Source organism: Kogia breviceps, chromosome 6 (genome assembly GCF_026419965.1).
Source record: "Kogia breviceps isolate mKogBre1 chromosome 6, mKogBre1 haplotype 1, whole genome shotgun sequence".
NCBI lineage: Eukaryota > Metazoa > Chordata > Mammalia > Artiodactyla > Physeteridae > Kogia > Kogia breviceps.
Genome location: NC_081315.1, coordinates 122,390,591 through 122,414,937, shown reverse-complemented (window position 1 = coordinate 122,414,937; position 24,347 = coordinate 122,390,591). Strand labels below are relative to the sequence as shown.

Sequence of the window (24,347 nt, the reverse complement as noted above, 5' to 3'; positions counted from 1 at the left end):
TTCTGGTTGGGTAGATTGTCCAAGAGGTCTGAGAATTTGCATTTCCAACAAATTCTCAGAGAATGCCCTTGCTGCTGGGGCTGCACTTTCAGAACCACTCTTCTGGACTAGCAGTTGGCAAACTGTGGCCTGTGGGTCCAATCTGGCCTGCTGCTTACTTTTTATTGTTCCTGAACTAAGATAGTTTTGTTTGGGGTTTTCTAAATTACGTCTTAAAATGAAAAACAAAGACAGTAATATTCTGTGACATAAAAATTATATAAAATTCAAATTTGAATGTCCATAAATAAAGTGTTATTGGAACAGTACCACAACTCTTCTCTTTATGCATTGTCTGCAGCTGCTTTTTCACTGCAACAGCAGAGTTGGGTAGTTGCAAAAGAGATTATATGTCCCACAGAGCCCAAAATATTAACTATCTGGACCTTTACCGAGAAAGCCTGTCCACCCCTGTGCTGGATATAAGTAAATCATGTATCCTTTTAACAATATAATGAAAGAAATATTTTCCCCAGAAAAATACTCAGATGCATATTCTCACATCTTCACACAGTGTGGCAGTTGGTCACAAGGGGTATGTGAATTCCCCAAAGACCCTGGGCCCCAGTTAAAAACTCTGTCTTCAAGTTTTCATTTAAAATAGACAGTTCATTTGCACTGTATGATTGCTGATATGTTTAATTTTTTAAGAGCCAAATTGGGAGGTGTAGACCCAAGGCCATATGAGTACAATGATATTTAATAATGTTATGCCTAGCTATTATGTTAATGGCTCACCCCTCTTTCCATCTCTAAAGCTCCAGGACTGTGTCAAATCTGCGCATAGGATCCTTACTAGTAAGTGTGGGAGTATAAAAAGCAGTTCAGATCGTTAACTCAATCGCCAGATTTCCTGTGTTTGAATCCTGACCTTCCATCAATGGCTGCTTGATCTTGAACAAAAATTACTTAGACTCTGTGTCTCAGTCTCCCCATCTGTAAAAATGAAAATAATCATGACAACTACCTCATATGACTGTTTTGAGGAAATGTATAATGTGCTTAGAGCAGTGCCTAATACAATAAGCATTCAACGGGTGTTAATTAATCAATTATGATATTTGTAAATCCAGACAATTATGCAGTTGTCTTACTTTACAAAAGCCAAATATTTTTCAAAATATGGATTTATAAAAGTTTGATCCTCACTTGCTTTTGGGGAATGTCTAAAAATTTTGTACTGCTTCATAACGTTGGAAAATTAAGTAAATATTCCTTTTTCAAAAAAATAAACTTACCTTGAGTAAGCATGCTGAATTCTTTCAGTGCAGTTACCTTGAAAATAGATTGTGTTTATCTTTTGGCTTAAACCTTCCCCCCACCTCATTCCCACTCTGAAGCCTTGCTTTTTAGGCATGTAGATTATATTTCATAATGGTTGATTTCACCTGTTTGTGTAATTTTTTTTTAAAGCCATGCTGAGAGCACTGGGAAAGATGTAATTGCTTGGTAATGAAATGTTGAAAGCTATTTAGGGTCCATTCAGAACAATTACATTTGTTTAGTCAGTGGCTAGAAACTAGACTGAAGCCTATAAATATTCTTTGTAAGCAAAATATCTTATTATATGTTGCATAATCAAAATACGATAACTCAAGTGAAGTCCGTTAAACACACATACTGAAATGAGATTGTCCTTTTCCTTCTGGTGTGGAGCTCAATAAAACTTCTCAAGATTCTTCAACAGTGACATTCAGAACCCCACCTTTAACTGTAAACCTAGGATGGCAATATGTGTGTTGTTCAAAGAGCCAAGAAATGTATTTCTTTCTTATTAAATTATTACCTTTCCGTACCCAGATGACACTTCAAAACCCTCAACAGTATCAAGATGGGATAGGGTAGTGGAAAGTATTATATTAGCAGGCTAAATTTTATCCCTGACTATCCCTGACAGCTAGTAACAAGTTCTAATACAGCTGGCAACTCATTTAATATCTTTATGCCTCGGTTTCCTCCCCTGAGATGGTAATGATTCCCTTTTTCACTCTCTAAACTACAGAGTTTTTAGATAATTAATTTAAATCAATTCATCTGCCAACCAGAAGCACTGGGCCAGATAATCCACTGATCAATTCCAATTCTAAAATTCTGTGATCATTGACATGAGTCCACAAATTTGGAATGGACATCTTGAAATACTCATCTAGCTGCAATCGAAGCAATTATGGGAAGACATTTTCAAACTAAATGACCAATTTATACTGAAAAAAATCAAAAGTGTTTAAATCTTTTTTATTTCATCCTGACGTTCCTCCCTATTCCTCGGTATGACCTTGGCTGACAGAGGGACTCTCAGTGAAAGGCACAGTTGTTCTGACAACATTTACAAAAATGATTCAAACAGCATATTAGTGGCTTCATACTGATATTTCAAAACCTGTCAATCAATTGAAATGGTTCCATTTGTAGAATTTCTCCGAATTCTCTCTGATTAGAGTTTATTTTCTGTTGTAATATGTCTAAAAGTCATGAGAAAAACATATTACAAGGCTGTTTCTTTACTATTTCATTATGTCAGAAGAACTATTATGACTGTACAGCATCTTTATTTCTTAATCCATGCACACATATGTATGCAGTGTGAATGTGTGTATGTATGAGCAGTTACATGTATGTATGTGTTTAATCCATGAGCACATGTGTATGCAGTGTGAGTTTTTGTGTGCATATATATATGTATGCATGTTTAATCCATGAACATATATGCCATGAGTGTGCATGCATGTGTATGTTTTTATAGAAGGTGTTAATCTAATGATCAGCACAGGCAACCCAGATATGGTCATTGCAAGACACTATACTTGTATGGCAGTAGGGTAGGGGGAAATAATTTTTATCCTTTTTTTTTTTTACTAAATCATACTTTTAGTATGATTCGTTTTGTTTTAGTGACTTTTTATTGTCACTAAGTAAAGACAACACTTCAAAGATGACAACAGAAAAATTAAGGTTAAGGAGAATAACAATAATCAGCTAATATTAAAATGCTTGATGAAAAAGCTACCAAAAATCATTCCTGGCTTAACCCACATCTCCTTCTCAAACACAGAGAGAATACCTGTAGCATAAACCTGAATTACTTATTTTTATTTCACAATAGATTTGTGGGGGAAAAGTAAGAAATGGTGGTGTGTTGTTATAAGTTTTGTGTATAGATTCATTAAAATTTCCAAATGAGTGGAGCTTTTCAGTTCACTAATAGCAGACCAAAAATATCCCAAAGGGAAAAAGAGCACTTTCCTTCTTCAGTGGTAACTTTTCAAAAATGCTGTGACGGGTTTTTTTTTTTTTTTGACATTTTATCGAACATTTGGAAACCTTATTCATAAGTAAATAAGTAAAGGATTCTTGAAATAAAGGCACAGGTTTTTAAATCTGCTTTTAAAACACTACACGTATTTATGAACTCTATATAACTTTTTTTCATAATAAGCACAATATCCCTGATATGAATAATTCTGACATTTAAATTGTTCTCATAAAAACCCAAACTGTTCAAAGAGCAACTATGAACAATCTTTGTGTCGTAATGACCTGCACACTAAATCAGCTATGTAGAGATTTCAATTAAAAAATAAAGGAGTATGATAGTAGAATTAATGGCACAATGAAATAAAACAGAGGGAGAGCTGCCTTTCAATAGCTGCTAAGCCTCTATGTTTACTAAATGATGCAGTATGTAGCCTTATGCTGTACATCAAATACCAGATGTCAAAAAACCCTGATAATTACAACTAATAACGTATATCAATGGTAGGAAATGTAGAGAAGGTAATAATATTTAATCAAAAGTAAAACAGTGAATATTGATTTGATCAAAGTTTACTATGGAGGAAATAATGTATTTTGGAGGTTCAATGATGTATAAGGCAGTCTGTACACTCAGCAGAGTAGACATTTACATGAACATGGATTTAGACAAAATACAAAGAAGCAAAGCATCCAGGCAAAGAAAAGTTTAAAATATTTTCAGCAATTGCATGAGTTCTTGAGGGATCCTTCAGAATACACACCCTTGTGGTACAAATATCCGTGTAAAATACTTTGGTAATTGAGTGTATTTTTCATCTATTGCTTCATAACAAATTAGCCCAAGACTTAACAACTTGAAACAACACAGACTGATATCTAACAGTTTGTGTAGGACAGAAAGTTGAGTATGACTTAACTGGATCCTGCAATTCAGGATCTCTTAAAAGACTTCAACCAAGGTGTCAGCTGGAGCAGCAGTCATTTCAAGGCTCAACTAGAGGGTGGACCATCTCTGATGCTCACTCACATGGTTGTTGACAAGATTCAGTTCCTCGTGGATTGTTAAACTATGGACCTGAGTTTCTCCTCAGTTGTTGCCTGGGTCCACCCTCCGTTCCTCACCATGTGGGCCACTCTAGAGGGCAACTCACAACATGCAGATTGTTTTGGCTCTTTGAAGTTCTTTGAAATTACCATATGAATTGTAGGATCAGCTTATCAATTTCTGCACAATGGCCGGCTGGGATTTTGATGAAGATAGCGTTTAATCCACAGATCAATTTGGGAAATATTGTCATCTTAACAACATTAGCTCTTCTGATACATAAACATGGGCTCTTTTTCCATTTATTTAGGTGGTCTTTAATTTCTTCCAACAGTATTTTATAATTTTCAGGGTCTATGTTTTGCACTGCTTTTATTAAAAATAATCCTAAGTATTGTATTCTTTTTAATGCTATTGTAAATGCAATTTTTTATTAATTTCATTTTCACATTGTTCATTTTTATGCATAGAAGTACAATTGATTTTTGTATATGGACCTTGTAACCTCCAAATTTGCTGTACTCATTTATTAGTTCCAGAGGATTTTTTAATGGATTCCTCAGGATAGTCTATATACAAGATCATGTTATATGTAAATAAAGATAGTTTTACTTCTTCTCCAGTTTGGATACAGTTTATTTCATTTTATTGTCTAATTTCTCTGACTAGAACCTGGAATATAATGTTGAATAGAAATGGTAAGAGCAAATATCCTCTCTTATTCCTGATCTTAGGAGGGAAGCATCCAGTCCTTCACCATTAAGCATGCTCTTAATTGTGGGCTTTTTATAGATACTCATTATCAAGTTGAATTTTCTGTCTATTCCTACTCAGTTGAGTATTTTTATCATAAAAGGCTGTTGGATTTGTCACATGATTTTTTTTGGTGTCAATCCAGTTGATTATGTTTTTTTTTCTTTTTTTATTATTATAGTATATTACATTAATTTATTTTTAGATGTGAAACCAACCTTACGTGTATGTGATAAATCCCATTGGCCATGGTGTATAATGCTTTTCATATGTTGTTGAATTTAACTGCTAGTGTTTTGTTGAGGGTTTTGCATCTATATTCATAAGGATATTCATCTGTAGTTTTCTTTTATTATGATATCTTTGTCTGATTGTGGTGTTAAGGTAATAACCAAATATACTGATGCACTTAACAGTGTCCTACATTTCTCTGAGATTCTATTGAATTTTCTTATTTTTTTCTCTCTGTTCTTCAGACTGCATAATCTCTATAGATCTATCTTTAAGTTCATGGGATCTTTCTTCTGCCAGCTCTAATGTACTGTTGAACCTCTCTAATAAATTTTTCATTTTAAGAATTGTACTTTTCAATTGCAGGATTTCCACTTGATTCTTTTTTAATAATTTCTGTCTTTTTATTGATATGATCTATTTGATGAGTCACTGTTATCATATATTCCTTTACATCTGAAAGTATGGTTTGTTTCAGTTCTTAGAATACATTTGAAATCTTTGTCTACTAAGTCTGGCATCTGGGCCCTTTAAAGGCAGTTTGCCTTGCTTACTTTATTGTCCTGTCTATAGATCACCCTTCCAGTTTCTTTGCATATCTTGTAATTTTCTGCTTAAAACTGGACATTTTAAATAATGTTTGTAGCACTCTTGATATTGATTCCCTCCCCCCATCTCCAGGGTTTTGTTGTTGTTATTGTTATTTACTCATCTGTTTATTTGTTTAGTATATGATTGGGAAATTGAAGTGAAGACTCTTTCCCCTGTAGTGGTAGCCTCAACGCTACTCCTCAGAGGCAGCACAGTCACTCTGGCATAACAGTATTTTTAGTAAGGTTGCTTTTGCATCTTTTCCCGATGTCTCTATTAAGCTGTCTGCCTGTGGTAGACAGCTAGCCAGGTATAAAAGTTAGCCAGATAGGAACCTACAGTAATTACCAACAATATGCTTTATTGTTTTTGACAATGCCCTAGGATGCAAATTGTGCCATAGTCTGAACCACTAAAATCTGGCCCTTTTCACAGTAGTCTTTGAAGTCAGTATATGAGGCTTTTTATGACTCCAGGAGTAACCCGAGCTGTCTCTTTCCCTGATTCTGTCTAGTAAACTTTTGTTTGGTCTATTATCAGCTTGCTGTTAATCTTAATTAAAATAAAAACAACCTCCTCTTAATTGCTTATTATCAAAATCATCATTTGTTTTCAAGAGTGACCTTAGGTTTGAACTTCTTAACTCTGTCCCAAAAAAAGTCAGTTCCCTTCGAGAGAACTTAGGAACCCTCTCTTCTTATGATCTGCCTCCTACCCTGGGCAAAATCTCTGCACCAATGCTCCAGAGCTGAGGGTGGAGATAATGGCCCCCTTCTCACAGAGCAATACCCAGATTTATGATCAGGGTGCTGTGTTGAGATAGTAGCCTCTGGTCCTCTCAGCTTGCTTCTCCTGGCTTAGAACTACCACCCTACGATTGAGCTGGAGCCAGGACAAATCATGGTTCCAGTATTCTTGGTCTGCATCTGGGGTACAGTTTCTGCTCTATGAGTGTGGCTACCTTGAGGACGAAAGGTACCCCCTGTGTTCTTGGCTGCACCCAACGTGGGTAGGGATTTTGCCACTTTAAACTGGAGCAAGTGGGGAAAGGGGTGGGCCATGGATCAAATGCTACACACTTCCACTGTTCTTTCCAATCTTAGTAGCTTTCTTGAATATTTCTTTGCTGTATCTTCTCTGTTCATTTTCCAGAGATTTTAAATGCTTGGTTTTTTTTTTTAATAATTTCTACCAGTTATGGTGGTTTTGCTGGAAAAGGGACCACTGAGCTCCTCACAGCACCATTCCAGATGTCTGAATTCTATCATCATTTCTTTTTTTTTTTTTAAGCTGGACATAGACTATTTAAATGAAGTCTCGTGAATATTTTTTCATGCAGTGTCTTGCTGATAGTGTCTTAAAAGACTATAAATATTTCAAATGTATGTCCTTATTAAAGTATTTTCATATTACTGTCCTATTGATATAATAAAAGTTAAAAGTCTGGCTGCAAAATATGTACCCAAGAAGAGCTATTACCCATCTCTGCATATCTCTAAATGAATCATGTTTTGAATTGGAGAACAAAGGAGGACTTTACAACTATTTTGATTTAATAAAAAATTACTCAGCTTTAACTATAGTTCTAGACAATTTGTTTAGACAGAAGACATCTTTACTATTATATATTTACCACTTGACTTTGAAAAATGAAAGGGCCGATATCTATCATCATTTCTTGACTAATTTGTTCCAATAGCCTCTTCACTGGTCTCCAGTTCCACTCTTGGCCCTGTTGAGTCTATTCTTATCAAAGCAACTACAATGATCTTGTTAACATGTAATTCAGTTCTGTCACATTTTGTCTCAAGGCCCTTCGAACTACCTTAAAATAGCCCATAAGGCCCTAGCATCTGGCCCCTTATATTGTGTATTATATGCTCCCATCTCATTTTTTAATGAATGATACTTCAAAGTCTCCAGTGTGCCTCCCTTCATGCAGTCCTTGATGATGACTTGTTTTTCACAGTTATCACACTTGTGTTGTGCTCCTCCTCCCAGTTTGGTGACTCTGGTTTTGACCCCAAGTTTCTCTTACTCTTCCTACAAGTCACTGCTAACCTAATGTCATCCAGGCTCTGGGGTTCTTGAATTTGGAGGAGCATCTCCTTACCTCCCATTCTCTACACCATATACACACTCTTAAGAACAAATTAGAAAGGCATGGGTTAAAGAATATTTTAGTGACATCATCTTGTGTTAATTCAAAAGTTATCCTTGCCAGTACCGAAAAGAAGTTGAAGAGAGAGAAGAAAGTACTGCCTTTGTCTCTTCTACCTAAAAGTAAATTGCCTGTGTTCTAGTGTTATCTTCCATTTTCCCTTTTCCTTGCTCCTTAAGGATGGGACCACTTTTATTTTACTTCGTTTTTCATACACTTCAGTCTGTGCAATCCACTATCCTAATTCTCCATACCAAAGTTACCATCCTACTTTTAGATTTAAGCCCTGTGATAGAAATGCAGCCCTAATTGCTGGTAATTTCCCGATAAGCTAGAATTTCTAGACTGGGTTTTCAAATTAAAACCCACTATATTTTTGGAAACAATTTTTTTGTATCAGTTTTTAATCCTGAAACAGGCAAAATATATTTTTAAGCTTGAAAAAGCATTAAATAATGAAATCAAATATTAATGGCATTTCCTTGGAAGACAGAGCAGTGAAAATTTGCTAAATATTTAGTAAATGGAATATTTGTATGATCTTGAATATATTTAATTCTACATATTGTAAACCTATGATGAGCAAAATGGTGTTCAGAAAGAAGAAAATAATAAAATCACAGTGGGAAGATTATAGGATACCAGCCAGTAAACTTGAAGCTCATTTATATGAGCATTTAAATGATGTTGTTACTGAATATAGAACCTTTATTTATAGACGGCATTTTCCAACTGTTTAAAAGTATTTCCATATATCCATGTGGTCAGTAGAGATATCCCTTCATCATTATGTCTGTTAATTTTTTCTTTTTATATTATATATGCATATATTTCTCATCTCTTGTTCGAAACTATTGTTCACAGACACGATTCATCCATTAACATATTCCTTTTCTGTGACAATATTGAAATATCACAATCCTTTGTACCTTCCTGTTAATATTCTTGTGTTTTATTTACAATAAAAGTGAATAAAACTTTGTGTGAAAAAATTGCACACCTATAGATTCAACCTTTAATATATGCTATATCAAGATGAAATATTGTGTTACAATAAGTAAGCTATTCATTTGTGACTGAAAATCTTCAGCTTTTGAGTGCTTTATTGTTTTAAGCATTTCAGAGAGTAACCTTTTAAAATACATAACTTACCACTTTTAAAATGGTAAACGTGTACTAAGCATCATAACACATTTTTCACGATGGCTGAAGGTTTTCATGTTAATACAAATGATTTTACTGTACTCTTTTCCTGCTGTGCTCTCAGAGTCAGCTGTGATTATGTGGATTATTTGCTCCTAAACTATGTTCGGAGAATTTTTGAATTCTTGTGTCTACTTTTTCTAGTTTTCCAGTCTATTGTTTGTAATGCTGGTAGCTTTCTCTTCTAGCCATTGTCATGTTATCTGGGCCTAGTAGCCAGACTCCCATTTCAGTAAAATGAAGTGGTCAAACTAGATGACTACTGAAGCCCCTGATATCTGTAAAATTATGTGAATCTGAATTGCCCTGAGCTTGGAAAGCAGGTAGAGTAGGCTTCTTAGATTTGTTTCTAAAGTGATAATGAAAGCTCTCAATTTCACAAATGAAAAACCTGAGCTCATTAGTGACTTGTACTTGGTCACACAGAGAACCCACACTCTGCCTCGTGGTTCCCAATCCATTGCTCTCAGTTGCACCATACAACACCCCAAGAAAGAGCTGATTATCTGTGGGAGAACCGGACAGTATCTTCCCAAGGTAAAATGAACCAACTTGTGTGCCCTGTTATTCTAACGGCCTTTTGTTAACCATAGTCCAGGTAATTAAGGCAATATATGTGACTTCTGCAAAGTTGAATAATAGTTGAAGAATCCAGACCTTTCTTCTGTATTGAGAAAAGTAGATATTATTGTATAAAATTTCAAAGATTAACATGGAAAATTTCGTGTATTAATGGCATAATTATCAATGAATTGTGTAACAAGTGAAAATATTTTGATTTCCCTTTCAGCTACCCATTGAGAGCAGATAGGTATAGGTTTTTGGCCTTTTTACAAGTAGGATGATATTGTTTAATGAAGTTTTTAGCTAGTTTATTCAAGCAGTCACTAAAGTTCTCAATTTCTGTTTTCCACCAAACCTACGACATGAAGAATAGGATAAACTTTTTGCCTGGAAATTAGAATTGGTTTTTCATTAGCTATTAATATTCATACTGCTTAGTAATGGATTTAGAGGAAAAAAATGGCTTTTCTTGTCATGTGTTGTATCATGGTCAGTCCTTGACTTGCCAGTCTGGTATTGACGGGGAGATAAAAGAATTTCCCTTAGATGGAAAAATTTCTACAATACATATTTATCTATTTGATTTTTTTAGCAGAGGGCACCATCAGACACTCCCATCCCCCAAATCCCTAATGTAGCTGCAGCATCTTTTTTCTGTATAGTAGCTATTTTTTTCCTGAACATGTTTAATCTCAAAGGAATAAATGCCACCTACAAAATGCACTTTAATATTGGGCAGCAATAATTGAAGGAAATGAACTATTTATATTACTCAGATGCATTGATATGAATCTACCAAGGTTTGCACCTGTCTGTTCTGGATACCTTGTTATCATTATTTTTAGTAAGTATAAAGTCTTGAAAGTCATTCTTTCTGCTTTATGGTTTTTATGCATTTAAATAATATTTTAAGATTAACTAGAGGACCTCCAATTCTTTTCAAGTGCTGATACATATAACAATTGCAACAAAGATTTCCCCCAGGAGGTAAGCTGATAACTGCTTTAAGTAGTTGTTAATATTTAATTTACTTGCTTTAAGGTAAATAAATATTTCCTCTAAATATTAAGTTTTATTTATATAATACAGAGCAATAAACTGTGCACAAAATACAAAAGGAAAATTCATGTTCCTCTGCAGAAAACAAAACCTTAACTATTTTTATACATAAAAATCTTTTATGATGTGAGTTTACCCTGTGTGTGATACAGCCTACTTGCCCTATTAAGTTCATGTGTTTAACTTCAGATGTATCTTGGTTCAAATTGCTTCTTTGCCAATAACTAGATGGGTGCCCTTAGCAAATGACTTAAAATTCCAGTGCTTTAATTATCAATGTGTAAACTGGAGATGATAGTTGTTTCTATCACATAGGTTTTTACGAGGTTTAGGTGATGTGCGTACATGTTCATATGTGTACAATGCTTAGCTAAGTGCTTGGCACGTAAGTCTTTCAAAACGCGTTTGTCGTCATCATCATCATGGCTACCATCATTTTTACCATATTTCTTCAGGAAGCATGTGATCATTCCTTTTAAAATAAGAGCTTGCTGATGATTGTAAAACCACCAAGTGACTTCTTCAAGGTAATGTAATATGCAAACTGGGAACAGATACAAGATAGTCTAATTTGCTTTGCAGTCCTCCCCCTAGCCATCATTCAGTACTGAATGTGGTCACTAATTTTTAGTGATTCAAAGAGACCAATATCTTACCAAACATTCCAGGAAAAAGGAACACTGATGATAAAAGTTGTGTTTTTAAAGAAAATAAGTGAAATATTTTTAAAAAGTTGATCCATGTATATGTGAACTCTTTGAATCTTTGAAATTATTGCTTTCCAGTTATGTCCCCAAATTTTCAGATACTTCCTCCAGTGTGAAAAAGTAACTCCTGTCTTTCATTTGTTCAGCTGTTTGTTCATTTCTTTCTACTTTCTTCCCTTTCTTTCTCCCTCTTCTCCTTCCTTCCTCTCCTCAGCAGATAATTAATGAATGTGTATTATCTACTAAGCACTTTACTTGACACCAAGGATGCAAAAATGAATGAGATGCTGCTTATTCTTGAGATTTAACTTCAGTTTAACAAAACAGCATTTTAGGTTTTGGAGAGACAGGTACAGAGCCCAGCATAGCCACAGAGGAGACACGGGTTAGTTATAAGAGGAAGAAAAATAATAAACAGGACAGACAATTGAGATAACAACACTTGTGAAAAATGAGTGGGTGTGCTTGAGGCAGAAGGCAGGAACAGGGCATCCAAGCAGAGGGAGCTGAGAAAGGGCACAAGATAGTGCCCAGAACAACGTGTTCCACTCTTCCGACAAAATATATGTCAGGGCTTCCCTGGTGGCGCAGTGGTTGAGAGTCCGCCTGCCGATGCAGGGGACACGGGTTCGGGCCCCGGTCCGGGAGGATCCCACGTGCCGCGGAGCGGCTGGGCCCGTGAGCCATGGCCGCTGAGCCTGCGCGTCCAGAGCCTGTGCCTGTGCTCTGCAACGGGAGAGGCCACAGCAGTGAGAGGCCCGCGTACCGGGAAAAAAAAAAAAAAAAAAAAAAAAAAAAAAATATATATATATATATATATATATATATATATATATATATATATATAGCTTCAGTAACAACCTATCTGTGGGTCAGGAAACTATTGCCTGTGGGATTTAGCTGCAGCCTGTTTTGGTATGGCTGCTCTGCTAAGAGTGGGTTTTACATTTGTAAACGGTGGTAAAAATCAAGTAAACAAAGAAAAACATGTGACTGAGACATTATGTTGCTGGCGAAGCCTAAAATATTTCCTACATAGCCCTTTAGAGAAAAAGCCTTCCAAACTTTGACCTACACACGTTGACCTATAAAGATGCAGAGGAAGGTATGTCAAATTGGAATCAAAATAATGGACAGTATTTCATGAATCCCTAATTAATGTACATCTATCCATATTGATTATTGGTAACTTGCTGTGTCCTTAGAAATGTGAAATTTGTGGAACATAAAATACATTTCTGATAATTCTTGCCCTTATGAATCTCCAAAAGGAGCATAAAATATTGAAGAAAAGAAGAAGAAATTGATTTGGTGTCAGAAGAGGCTTTGAGTTGGGAATTAAGAGAAAATGAGCCCGTGTAGTTCATGTGGAGCCAGTATATGAAGCAACTTTTCCCCCTAGGTTTTAGGGCCTCAGGGACCCTAAATCCAACTGTTCTGATCACTTTTGCTTAGAACTCTACCTTCTGAAATTCCATTCTCCAGATTCTCATATCACCTTCCCTAATTAATGTATTCTAATCTACTGCTCTTCTGCTTACCTCCTAGATCAGGACTCTTATGTGCCTTTTATACATAAGATTAAGAAGTGGGCTGCTTAGCAAGAAGGCATGAGAATTCTTATTTCTACATTCTGGTAGGGTACAGATAAATACTTGGTCATCACTTCTAAATGCATACTCAGTACCCATTTTCCCACTCTTCCTAGTGAATAAAGCCAAAGTTTGCTTGTGGAGCCAAAATGTCTAGCTAGAGGACGGACTTTTCAGCTTTTATTTCAGGTAGCGAACATTTAACATAGTTCTGGCCAATTAGATATAAAAGTAAGTCATGGTATGGAACTTCCAGGAAATCTCCAGGAAAGCAGGTTAGAGACGGCTGATGTTTGCCCTTCTGCACTTTGCCTTTGTTCCTTTCTCTTGCCTAGTATATGGTCCTATTGGCTGGAACTAAGACATTCATCTAAAACATGAAGAAAGGGCCAAGAGAATCAGAGACCTCACTTCTGGCATTCTTGAACTTCTGAACCAACCACTCATCTCTGGATTTCCAATTACTCAAGAAAAATAAGCACTTTCTTTTTCTCAATCCACTGTTTCTTGTTTTTCTGATGCAAAGTTTGACCATTTCCTATCCAGTGCTTTTCCATTGCATTTTTTCTCTTAAGCTGTTTTGAGATTTGCCTACATCCAAACTGCCCCATTGTCTAAAATTTGTAGACCCTTCAGAGGAATATTTATATAGAATACCCTAAACATGGCCTAACACTTTTTAAGAAGTGTTGATAGTGAAACTTTTATGCCTAATTATCAATTATTAGATAGCAGTTTTGTGAGTGAATTCTTAGAATGCTTAAAATAGCATAATTAGCTTTCACTGACAGATTTTCATTTTATTGCTTCAATGACCAAACTTGTTTTTAATTAATAAATGATTGTGAGCTAATCAAAAGCCAAGGTTTGCAAGATTTTTTAAAAAAATTTAACTCCTGCTCTACTGAGTATACCCTATTCAAATTGGATAATCCATCAAAAGCAGTAGTTATCACATGTTTTTCGTTTTCTTTTCTTTTATTCTCTTTTGTTTTTCAATTTGAAAAATTCAGCTAGATAGTTTCTTTTATGCTTTATCGGTAGGGGCTGAACATTTTTATCATTCTGTGATTACCTCTTCAGAGTCAACACTTCAATTCCATGCAGTCACTTCTGCAGTAACCTGAGCAATATGAGAATATGAGACATTGTTTTCAAACATGTTGACAGTGGAGAGCGTTAAAGCTGGTTAATAATATAGGAGAACTGAAGGGCTTGAACTGGAGTTGTTTTGAGATGAAAACTGTATTGAAACTTTGATTTCCAAATATCATGCCACTTTAACATGAAGATAACAAAATGGAAATATAATATTTGGTATGGCATGTCTACAGAAAAGTATAGTAATTTAACCATCTTTATAGGCAGTTACTTAAGTCATTATAATTTAAGGGTTTTTAAAATTATATACATACCATTTATTAACATAAGCTTACTTTTTGTCTGATGAAATTTATTTCACATGGTAGTAAAGTTTCCACAAAATTGGAAACAATCACTGATGGGAATTATTTTAACCCTTAGAGAAGGCACAGGATGTCACAGAGGACAACCTGTAATAACCCTTTGTATTTTGGAGGTGGGGGAGAAAATTTAGAACCAGAGGGATGGCTCATTCCTACACCAAATGTTTAAAGCATTTTTCTGTAAATGCATTAAGCTGGCATTAAGGGGGGAAATGACTCCTAAGGGAAATCTCAGCTTGACTCAAAAATAATATTAGAAATATATTCATTGCTCAGAGTAAGTAATAGTTTATGCAAATCTATTTCTGCAAAGTGATGCGTTTAAATTAATGATTCTAAACCATCAGCTATATAATTGTGGAAGCATCCAAAAAGTTAGGAAATGTGAGCAAAATTTAAAAATGAAGGACATTCCAGCCAGTTTCAAAAAGGACAAGTTGCCCTCCTCAACTTGTCTACCACAAACACACACACACACACACACACACACACACACACACACACACACACACACACCCCTAGCCATTTTACCTAAACCAGTGCTTTATTTCATGAACATAGGCAATCAGGTAGAAGATTTCTTTAAATTATTTAATACTTGCTGTGTATAGATATTTGAGGTACTAAGAATGGAAATATATGGGAAGGTAAATTAGTTACATTATTTACTTGAGATAAAATTACAAATGAACGTATTGTGAAAATGCTGTGATTTGTATTAAGCAAAATTATTTTGAGTACCTTCTTTTTGCATGTTTCTGCTTATAGTAACTATAGAAATGATATCATAATGGAATGGATCATACTATTCTTGTTTCCATCTCTTAACACACTTACAAAGAATCTTGAATGTTATTCCTTCCAGGTTAAAGGCATTGTTAGAAGCTCTAAATATTTACTATCTGGTATCATTTCTCTTGTCACTAACTTACATCTAGAACTAGATCTTGCCATGCAGCAGAGGCAACAATGAAGAGAAAGGTACTAAAAGGCAGATTGAGTATTTCCTGAGATAGCCTGATATCACATCTTTGCTGCCCCGAACCCTTCACAGGTCTTTGCTTTCCTCTTTATTAAGCTTTTCTCAAGAACCCATCGTTATAAGCATTCCCTTGAATCCTCCCTGAACTCCTTTACATTTCTTGGTTCATCAAACTCCCTTGCAAAGTCTCAACTCCTTTTAAATCCAAATCTCTACCTAGTCCACTCCTGTACCCCTGAAAATTAATGTGGCTAGGATCAACACTTAACTGTTCTCACTTTAAAACCATGACCACAGACCTCAAGTGGAACTCAATACTGCCCAGAAGTTACACAGCAAGTCCTTATTTTGTTCACAATCTTACTCTCCTGGATCACTGTTTCATACCTTCTCTTTCTGCAAACTACTACACGTCTTGCCACATCTTCATTCTCAACTGATGAGTTTCTCATTTCACTGAAAAAAAAAAAAAAAAAAGTCAAGCAATTGAAAGAGAACTTCCACATGGCCCCATTACTACAACTTCTACTTCAACGTGGTGATAACAAAATAAATATAATAATAGGTTTGATTTTAATTTGAAACGTGAGCAAGTCTATACAGAAAAAAACACATAAAAATTATAATAATCTTCATAGCTAGTTACTCAAGTGGTCCTAATTATTTAGTACAATCTTTTTGAATATGTAGGTACCCCTTATTACCATAAACTGTGTTAACAGTGACCTAAATATACGTCGTGGCTTGGCATGCTGTGAGGGCAGCACACAATCCTTCTGTCTCGAAACAACGAATAAAAGAGCTAGAAATCCAAAGACCAAATTCTGTCCTTTTGCACTCAGTCACGTCCCTTCCCAACTGTTCGAGAATATCATTCCAGGCCCCTGCCCAGAAGGCCCGGCAGGGACCTGGCCCTGCGCATCCGGAGCTTGGGCGGCGCACAGCACCAGCGCCGGCGCCGCGGTCGCGCGTGGCGGGATACGCACCTGCAGATCCTGGGCGAGCTGGCGATGGAGAGCTGGGAGACCCCGACCTGCAAGCGCTGGCGGCCGCCGCCGCTCCCAGAAGGGGCCAGGTCCTGGAGGTGGGCTTCTGCGCGGCCATGGCAGCTACGAAGGTGCAGGAGGCCCCCATCGACAAGCACTGGATCCTTGAATGCAACGACGGAGTCTTCCAGGGGCTCCAGGACTGGACCCAGCGGCCTCCCTGCAAGGTGGTTCCCTTGAAAGGCCTGTGGGAGAAGGTGGCGCCCACCCTGACAGACAGTCACTTTGATGGGATCCTGTACGACACGTACCCGCTGTCTGAGGGGACCTGGCACACACACCAGTTCAACCTCCTTAGGGACAATGCCCTTCCGCCTGCTGAATGAAGCCAGGGAGCGTCCTCACCTACTGCAACCTCACCTCCTGGGGGAGATGATGAAGTCCAAGTACTACTCGGACATCACCACCGTGTTCCAAGAGACGCAGGTGTCCGCCTTGCTGAAGGCGGGCTTCAGGCGGGAAAATGTCCACACACAGGTCACAGCCGACTACCGCTGTTACCCATTCCGGTGGATGATCACGCCAGGTCACCAAGCATTGAGGCCACTGGGCCCACCCGCTCGGCGCCCACAAAGCCCTGGGGACTCCGGGCTTCAGGTACTCCCAACTCCCACGACCCTTCTCAGCACCTTAGTGGCCGGGAGTGCAGGCTCTGGCCTCTCAGCCCAAGCCCAGACCCACGCCAGCTGCGTGACACCAGCAAGCTTCCCTAGCCTCTGCAACGGGACTAGTACTACCTTTCCTCCTAGGGTCTTGAGGATGAAATAAACATGAACGCTGGGTTTGGCCAATCAAAAATTTTTAAATATATATATATATATATATCATTTAAATTATATATATAAAAAACTGTAATTCCATTAGTTCACCCCTGTCTTCTAAATCTTTACCCTTTCTATAAACATACAGCTATTTCTCCCATCTTTAGATAGTCCTGTGCTTACGTTGTTTCTCCAACTACAGCACCATTTCTCGACTCTTCATTTTAGCAAAACTTCTTAAAATCGTTGTTATACTCACTTTCACCATTTCAGCTCCCTCTAGACTCTCTTAAATCCACTCTGATTTTCTTGCCCTTCACCACTCCACCAGATCTTCTCTTTTCCAGTTCATTAAAGCACATCCAGTGTTAAACCCAATGGGCAATTATTAGTTCTCCTTGGAAATTCCTGGTATTCCTCCCATCTCACTTGCAATACTCTTTCTGAGTGTATTTTCTGGATTTCTTCTCTTCTCTCTGCCTTCTTGATGTTAATCTGTCCCAAAGACTTAGCCTTCCTCTTCTCTCTGTTTACACATTCATTCTGTTGGATCATACTATTGTTGGTGATCTTTTTTTTTTTTTAAACATCTTTATTTGAGTATAACTGTTTTACAAGAGTGTGTTAGTTTCTCCTTTACAACAAAGTCTGTTGGTGATCTTAATGGGTTTTATGACTTTAAATAAAATCGATATGTTGAGCTCTCCAGCTGAACTTCAGCTCTCCAGCTGAACTTGCTCCTCTAAATGCTAAGCTTATTTATTTGACTTCCCAATTGAATGGGAAGACATTAGACATTGAATGTCTAATCTCAAACATGTGTCCTTTCTCCCCCAAACCTGTTTAATTTTTAAACTTTCCAGACTCAATTGATGGAAATTCTATCCTTCTAGTTGAGCATCTTGTCTCATGTTGCATATTCAATCTATCATCTAATTCTGTGGCTCCACCTTCACAATATATCCAGAATAAAATCACTTTTCACCAGTTACATTGTCCCCACCCTGGTCCAAGCTGTCATTATCTCTCACTTAGATTGTTACCAAAACCTAGTAACTGGCTCCTACTTTCCTCCTTACTTCCTTTCAGTCAGCTGTCAACATAGCAGCCAGAAGAATTTTTTTTTTTTAATGATAGTCTAGATCATCTATCTGCTCAAAACTTTCCAGTACCTTCTCATCTCATTCAAGGTAAATACCATCCTTATTGTGGCACACTAAGGACTTAAATGCTCTGCACCCATTCCTTCTTGTCAGTGATACTGCATCATACAACCTCTGTAAAAGCATAGTCGATGTGAATGGTGCCCCCTGGAGTTGTTCAGTAAATAACTGACAAGGCTACTTGCAGCAGTGCCACCTCTTGACATCATCTCTTGCTACTCTCCCCCTTTGCTAATGCTGCTCCAAAAGCAATTGGATTCTTATTCTTCCCCCAAACTACCTGAGGTTCTTTCAACTCACAACAATGTATGTACTGTCCTTCTGCCTGGAATGATCTTCTCCAAGTTATCTGTATGGCTTAATCTCTTACAACTTTAGACCTTGATTCAAAATATTACCTTCTCCATGAATACTCAATTGAATATTGCAACCCATACACCTTCATTCCTCTCCTTTTCTCTGCTTTATTTTTCCCAATAGCTCTTAGCCCTTCTATTTTTCCCAATAGCTCTTAGCCCTTATAATTTTAGTGGGGTCTCACCCCACTAAAATATAAGCTTCCCTATGGCAGAGATTTCTGTCTGTTTGTTCACTGCTGTATCCTCTGCAACAAATGGCTCCTAGTATATGATAATACATAATAAATATATATTGAATGATTGTCAATGAAGTGGGACTTCTGGGTACCAAAAGTTAGCAATGAAAATGCTTAATCAACCACATTTTATACAGTGTGAATGAAGACTTGCTTAGTCTTTGTGTTAGTTCTTTTCAAGTAGCTAAGGAGACCTTCAGCAGGGTCAAGAATATTAAAGGGATGTGTCTCAGTTGCCCAATATAGCTCTACTTAGGATTGGAAAGTTCACACTATAGAAGCAATACTATTGCTGTGCTATTTCTTTTTCAAAAGAAAAATCCATTTGTAACACAGAGCTCTCCAGAGATTTGTCACCATTTACTAGGCTTCACTCCAAAAAGTGTAAGGACTGACCCAGCCAATTTCCAGGGTCACAGAGTCATTGCTTTTATCACTTATGAAAACAGAAGACAATTTCAGTTCCCAAAACACTGTGCAAAATCAATGATCCTAGGATCATTCTCCAAGTTGACAAGTGACTCCACATTGTCCTTATTAAAAGGAAAATTAGGTGAGATCTGTTTTCTTTAGCACCAGTGTCACTCCCTAGAAGTTGTATATTTAGGAAGACAAATCAATACTTTAAGTTCAAAAAGTTACTGTTCAATGAACTATCCCTTTACTACAAGTACATTCATTTATGCAATCATCATTTTATTTTTCTTTTCTATTCATTTATTAAATATCTATGATGAATTTAGTAAAAAATTTTATTTGCTATTCCCTTTAAAAAATATTTATTCAACACCAACAATGTACGAGGCCTGGTGCTAACACTGGGAATATTAAACCATCCTAAATGTATTAGGTCTGGTTTCACAAGCCATATCTCCTGGAGTGTAAACAGAAGGTCATAATAATGGGGAAAACTGCCATTTGTCTGGTTCTTTCTCCTCTCTGTATCAGGACCTCCAACCATTATTCAGGTTACTGTCCAGCTATTTGTGGTAGATGTAGGAAATATCTCCTATATGTCCATGAGTCCAATCCTCCCAACTCCTAGTTTTCTCCTTTTCTTCTCTGGTTCTCTATGGTGTGCCAGGTCTTCTAAAGAGTATCTACCAATGACTGACCACAGATTGTTCTTTCTACCTGTGCATATGATGTCTGCATGTTCTTTCTACCTGTGCATATGATGTCTGCAGTTCTTTTTGCCCATCTATTAGGATGTGGTTGTCCTATGAAGGGGTATTGCTTTATGCTGGCACAAAGGTGCTTGCAAGTCATCAGAATTAATCCATTAGAGCAATGTTCTTTCAATGCAATCCGTTCCTCTTCTTTTGCTATAAGATGGTTTCACCAATGGGGTTGACCTGTAACATTTATTATTTAAACAGACTAGTCTCCTAGTTATTTTCTCTATACACTAGTCATTGACTGGCCAACATAGAATTTAACAGTCATATATATAACATGATAGTATCTAGCTAGACAAATAGGTGTTTCGCATGTATCAATGAGTTTTCTTGGAGAAATACTGGGCAGTGCTTTAGCAAACTCTTCTTCTAGTTTTCCTAGTTTCAAACCACTGACATCTCACCTGAACCTCTTAAGCCTTTTATACTTATTAGAAAGGGGAAAGACCACTTGTATCAGTCAGATTTCCATGATAGATGCAGAAGCCATTTGGAACTTTTTGTTTTGTTTTGTTAACATCTTTATTGGAGTATAATTGCTTTACAATGGTGTGTTAGTTTCCGCTTTACAACAAAGTGAATCAGCTATACATATACACATGTCCCCATATCTCTTCCCTCTTGTATCTCCCTCCCTCCCTCCCACCCTCCCTATCCCACCCCTCTAGGTGGTCACAAACCACCTAGCTGATCTCCCTGTGCCATGTAGCTGCTTCCCACTAGCTATCCACCCTACATTTGGTAGTATATATATGTCCATGCCACTCTCTCATTTCAGCACATCTTACCCTCCCCCCTTCCCATATACTCAAGTCCATGCTCTAGTAGGGCTGTGTTTTATTCCCATCCTACATCTAGGCTCTTCATGACATTTTTTTTCTTAGATTCCATATATGTGTTAGCATATGGTATTTGTATTTGTTTTTCTCCTTCTGACTTACTTCACTCTGTATGACACACTCCATGTCTATCCAGCTCACTACAAATAACTCAATTTCGTTTCTTTTTATGGCTGAGTAACATTCCATCGTATATATGTGCCATATCTTCTTTATCCATTCATCTGTTGATGGACACTTAGGTTGCTTCCATGTCCTGGCTATTGTAAATAGAGCTGCAATGAACATTTTGGTACATGACTCTTTTTGAATTATGGTTTTCACAGGGTATATGCCCAGTAGTGGGTTTGCTGGGTCGTATGGTAGTTCTATTTGTAGTTTATTAAGGAACCTCCATACTGTTCTCCATAGTGGCTGTATCAATTTACATTTCCACCAACAGTGCAAGAGGGTTCCCTTTTCTCCATACCCTCTCCAGCATTTATTGTTGGTAGATTTTTTGATGATGGCCATTCTGACTGGTGTGAGATAATATCTCATTGTAGTTTTGATTTGCATTTCTCTAATGATTAATGATGTTGAGCATTCTTTCATGTGTTTGTTGGCAATCTGTATATCTTCTTTGGAGAAATGTCTATTTAGGTCTTCTGCCCATTTTTGGATTGGGTTGTTTGTTTTTTTGTTATTGAGCTGCATGAGTTGCTTGTAAATTTTGGAGATTAATCCTTTGTCAGTTGCTTCATTTGCAAATATTTTCTCCCATTCTGAGGGTTGTCATTTCATCTTGTTTATGGTATCCTTTGCTGTGCAAAAGCTTTTAAGTTTCATTAGGTCCCATTTGTTTATTTTTGTTTTTATTACTATTTCTCTAGGAGGTGGGTCAAAAAGGATTTTGCTGTGATTTATGTCATAGAATGTTCTGCCTATGTTTTCCTCTAAGAGTTTGATAGTGTCTGGCCTTATATTTAGGTCTTTAATCCATTTTGAGTTTATTTTTGTGTATGGTGTTAGGGAGTGTTCTAATTTCATACTTTTACATGTACCTGTCCAGTTTTCCCAGCACCACTTATTGAAGAGGCTGGTTTTTTTCTCCAGTATATATTCTTGCCTTCTTTATCAAAGATAGGTTACCATGTGTGTTTGGATTTATCTCTGGGCTTTCTATCCTGTTCCATTGCTCTATATTTCTGTTTTTATGCCAGTACCATACTGTCTTGATTACTGTAGCTTTGTAGTATAGTCTGAAGTCAGGGAGCCTGATTCCTCCAGCTCCATTTTTCGTTCTCAAGATTGCTTTGGCTATTCGGGGTCTTTTGTGTTTCCATACAAATTGTGAAACTTTTTGTTCAAGGTCTGTAAAAAATACCAGTGGTAGTTTGATAGGGATTGCATCGAATCTGTAGATTGCTTTAGGTAGTAGAATCACTTTCACAATGTTGATTCATCCAATACAAGAACATGGTATATCTCTCCAACTATTTGTATTATCTTTAATTTCTTTCATCAGTGTCTTATAATTTTCTGCATACAGGTGTTTTGTCTCCTTAGGTAGGTTTATTCCTAGATATTTTATTCTTTTTGTTGCAGTGGTAAATGGGAGTGTTTTCTTAATTTCACTCTCAGATTTTTCATCATTAGTGTATAAGAATGCCAGAGATATCTGTGCATTAATTTTGTATCCTGCTACTTTACCAAATTCATTGATTAGCTCTAGTAGTTTTCTGGTAGCATCTTTAGGATATTCTATGTATAGTATCATGTCATCTGCAAACAGTGACAGCTACACTTCTTTTCCGATTTGCATTCCTTTTATTTCTTTTTCTTCTCTGATTGCTGTGGCTAGAACTTCCAGAACTATGTTGAAAAAGAGTGGTGAGAGTGGGCAACCTTGTCTTGTTCCTGATCTTAGTGGAAATGGTTTCAGTTTTTCACCATTGAGGATGATGTTGCCTGTGGGTTTGTCATATATGGCCTTTATTATGTTGAGGAAAGTTCCCTCTATGCCTACTTTCTGCAGAGTTTTTATCATAAATGGGTGTTGAATTTTGTCAAGAGCTTTCTCTTCATCTATTGAGATGATCATATGGTTTTGGTTTTTCTCCTTCAGTTTGTTCATATGGTGTATCAGGTTGATTGATTTGCGTATATTGAAAAATCCTTGCATTCCTGGAATAAACCTCACTTGATCATGGTGTATGATCCTTTTAATGTGCTGTTGGATTCTGTTTGCTAGTATTTTGTTGAGGATTTTTGCATCTATGTTCATCAGTGATATTGGCCTGTAGTTTTCTTTCTTTGTGACGTTTTTGTCTGGTTTTGGTATTAGGGTGATTGTGGCCTCATAGAATGAGTTTGGGAGTGTTCCTCCCTCTGCTGTATTTTGGAAAAGTTTGAGAAGGACAGATGTTATCTCTTCTCTAAATGTTTGATAGTATTCGCCTGTGAATCCATCTGGTCTTTGGCTTTTGTTTGTTGGAAGATTTTTAATCACAGTTTCAAATTCAGTGCTTGTGATTGGTCTGTTCATATTTTCTATTTCTTCCTGGTTCAGTCTCGGCAGGTTGTGCATTTCTAAGAATTTGTCCATTTCTTCCAGGTTGTCCATTTTATTGGCATAGAGTTGTTTGTAGTAATCTCTCATAATCTTTTGTATTTCTGCAGTGTCAGTTGTTACTTCTCCTTTTTCATTTCTAATTCTATTGATTTGAGTCTTCTCCCTTTTTTTCTTGATGAGTCTGGCTAATGGTTTATCAATTTTATTTATCTTCTTAAAGAACCAGCTTTTAGTTTTATTGATCTTTGCTATCATTTCCTTCTTTTCTTTTTCATTTATTTCTGATCTGATCTTTATGATTTCTTTCCTTCTGCTAAATTTGGGGGGGGGGGTTGTTCTTCTTTCTCTAATTGCTTTAGGTGCAAGGTTAGGTTGTTTATTCGAGATGTTTCCTGTTTCTTAAGGTAGGAGTGTATTGCTATAAACTTCCCTCTTAGAACTGCTTTTGCTGCATCCCACAGGTTTTGGGTCGTCGTGTCTCCATTGTCATTTGTTTCTAGGCATTTTTTGATTTCCTCTTTGATTTCTTCAGTGATCACTTCAGTATTAAGTATTGTATTGTT

At 36.8% G+C, this 24,347-nt stretch overlaps 1 protein-coding gene across 1 annotated transcript in view; it reads left to right on the top strand.

Moving 5' to 3' along the window:
• Positions 1-24,347, top strand: part of LOC131758469 (bifunctional heparan sulfate N-deacetylase/N-sulfotransferase 4) — a 256,696-nt gene that overhangs the window by 120,447 nt on the left and 111,902 nt on the right. The gene's annotated exons all lie outside the window — the stretch shown is intronic.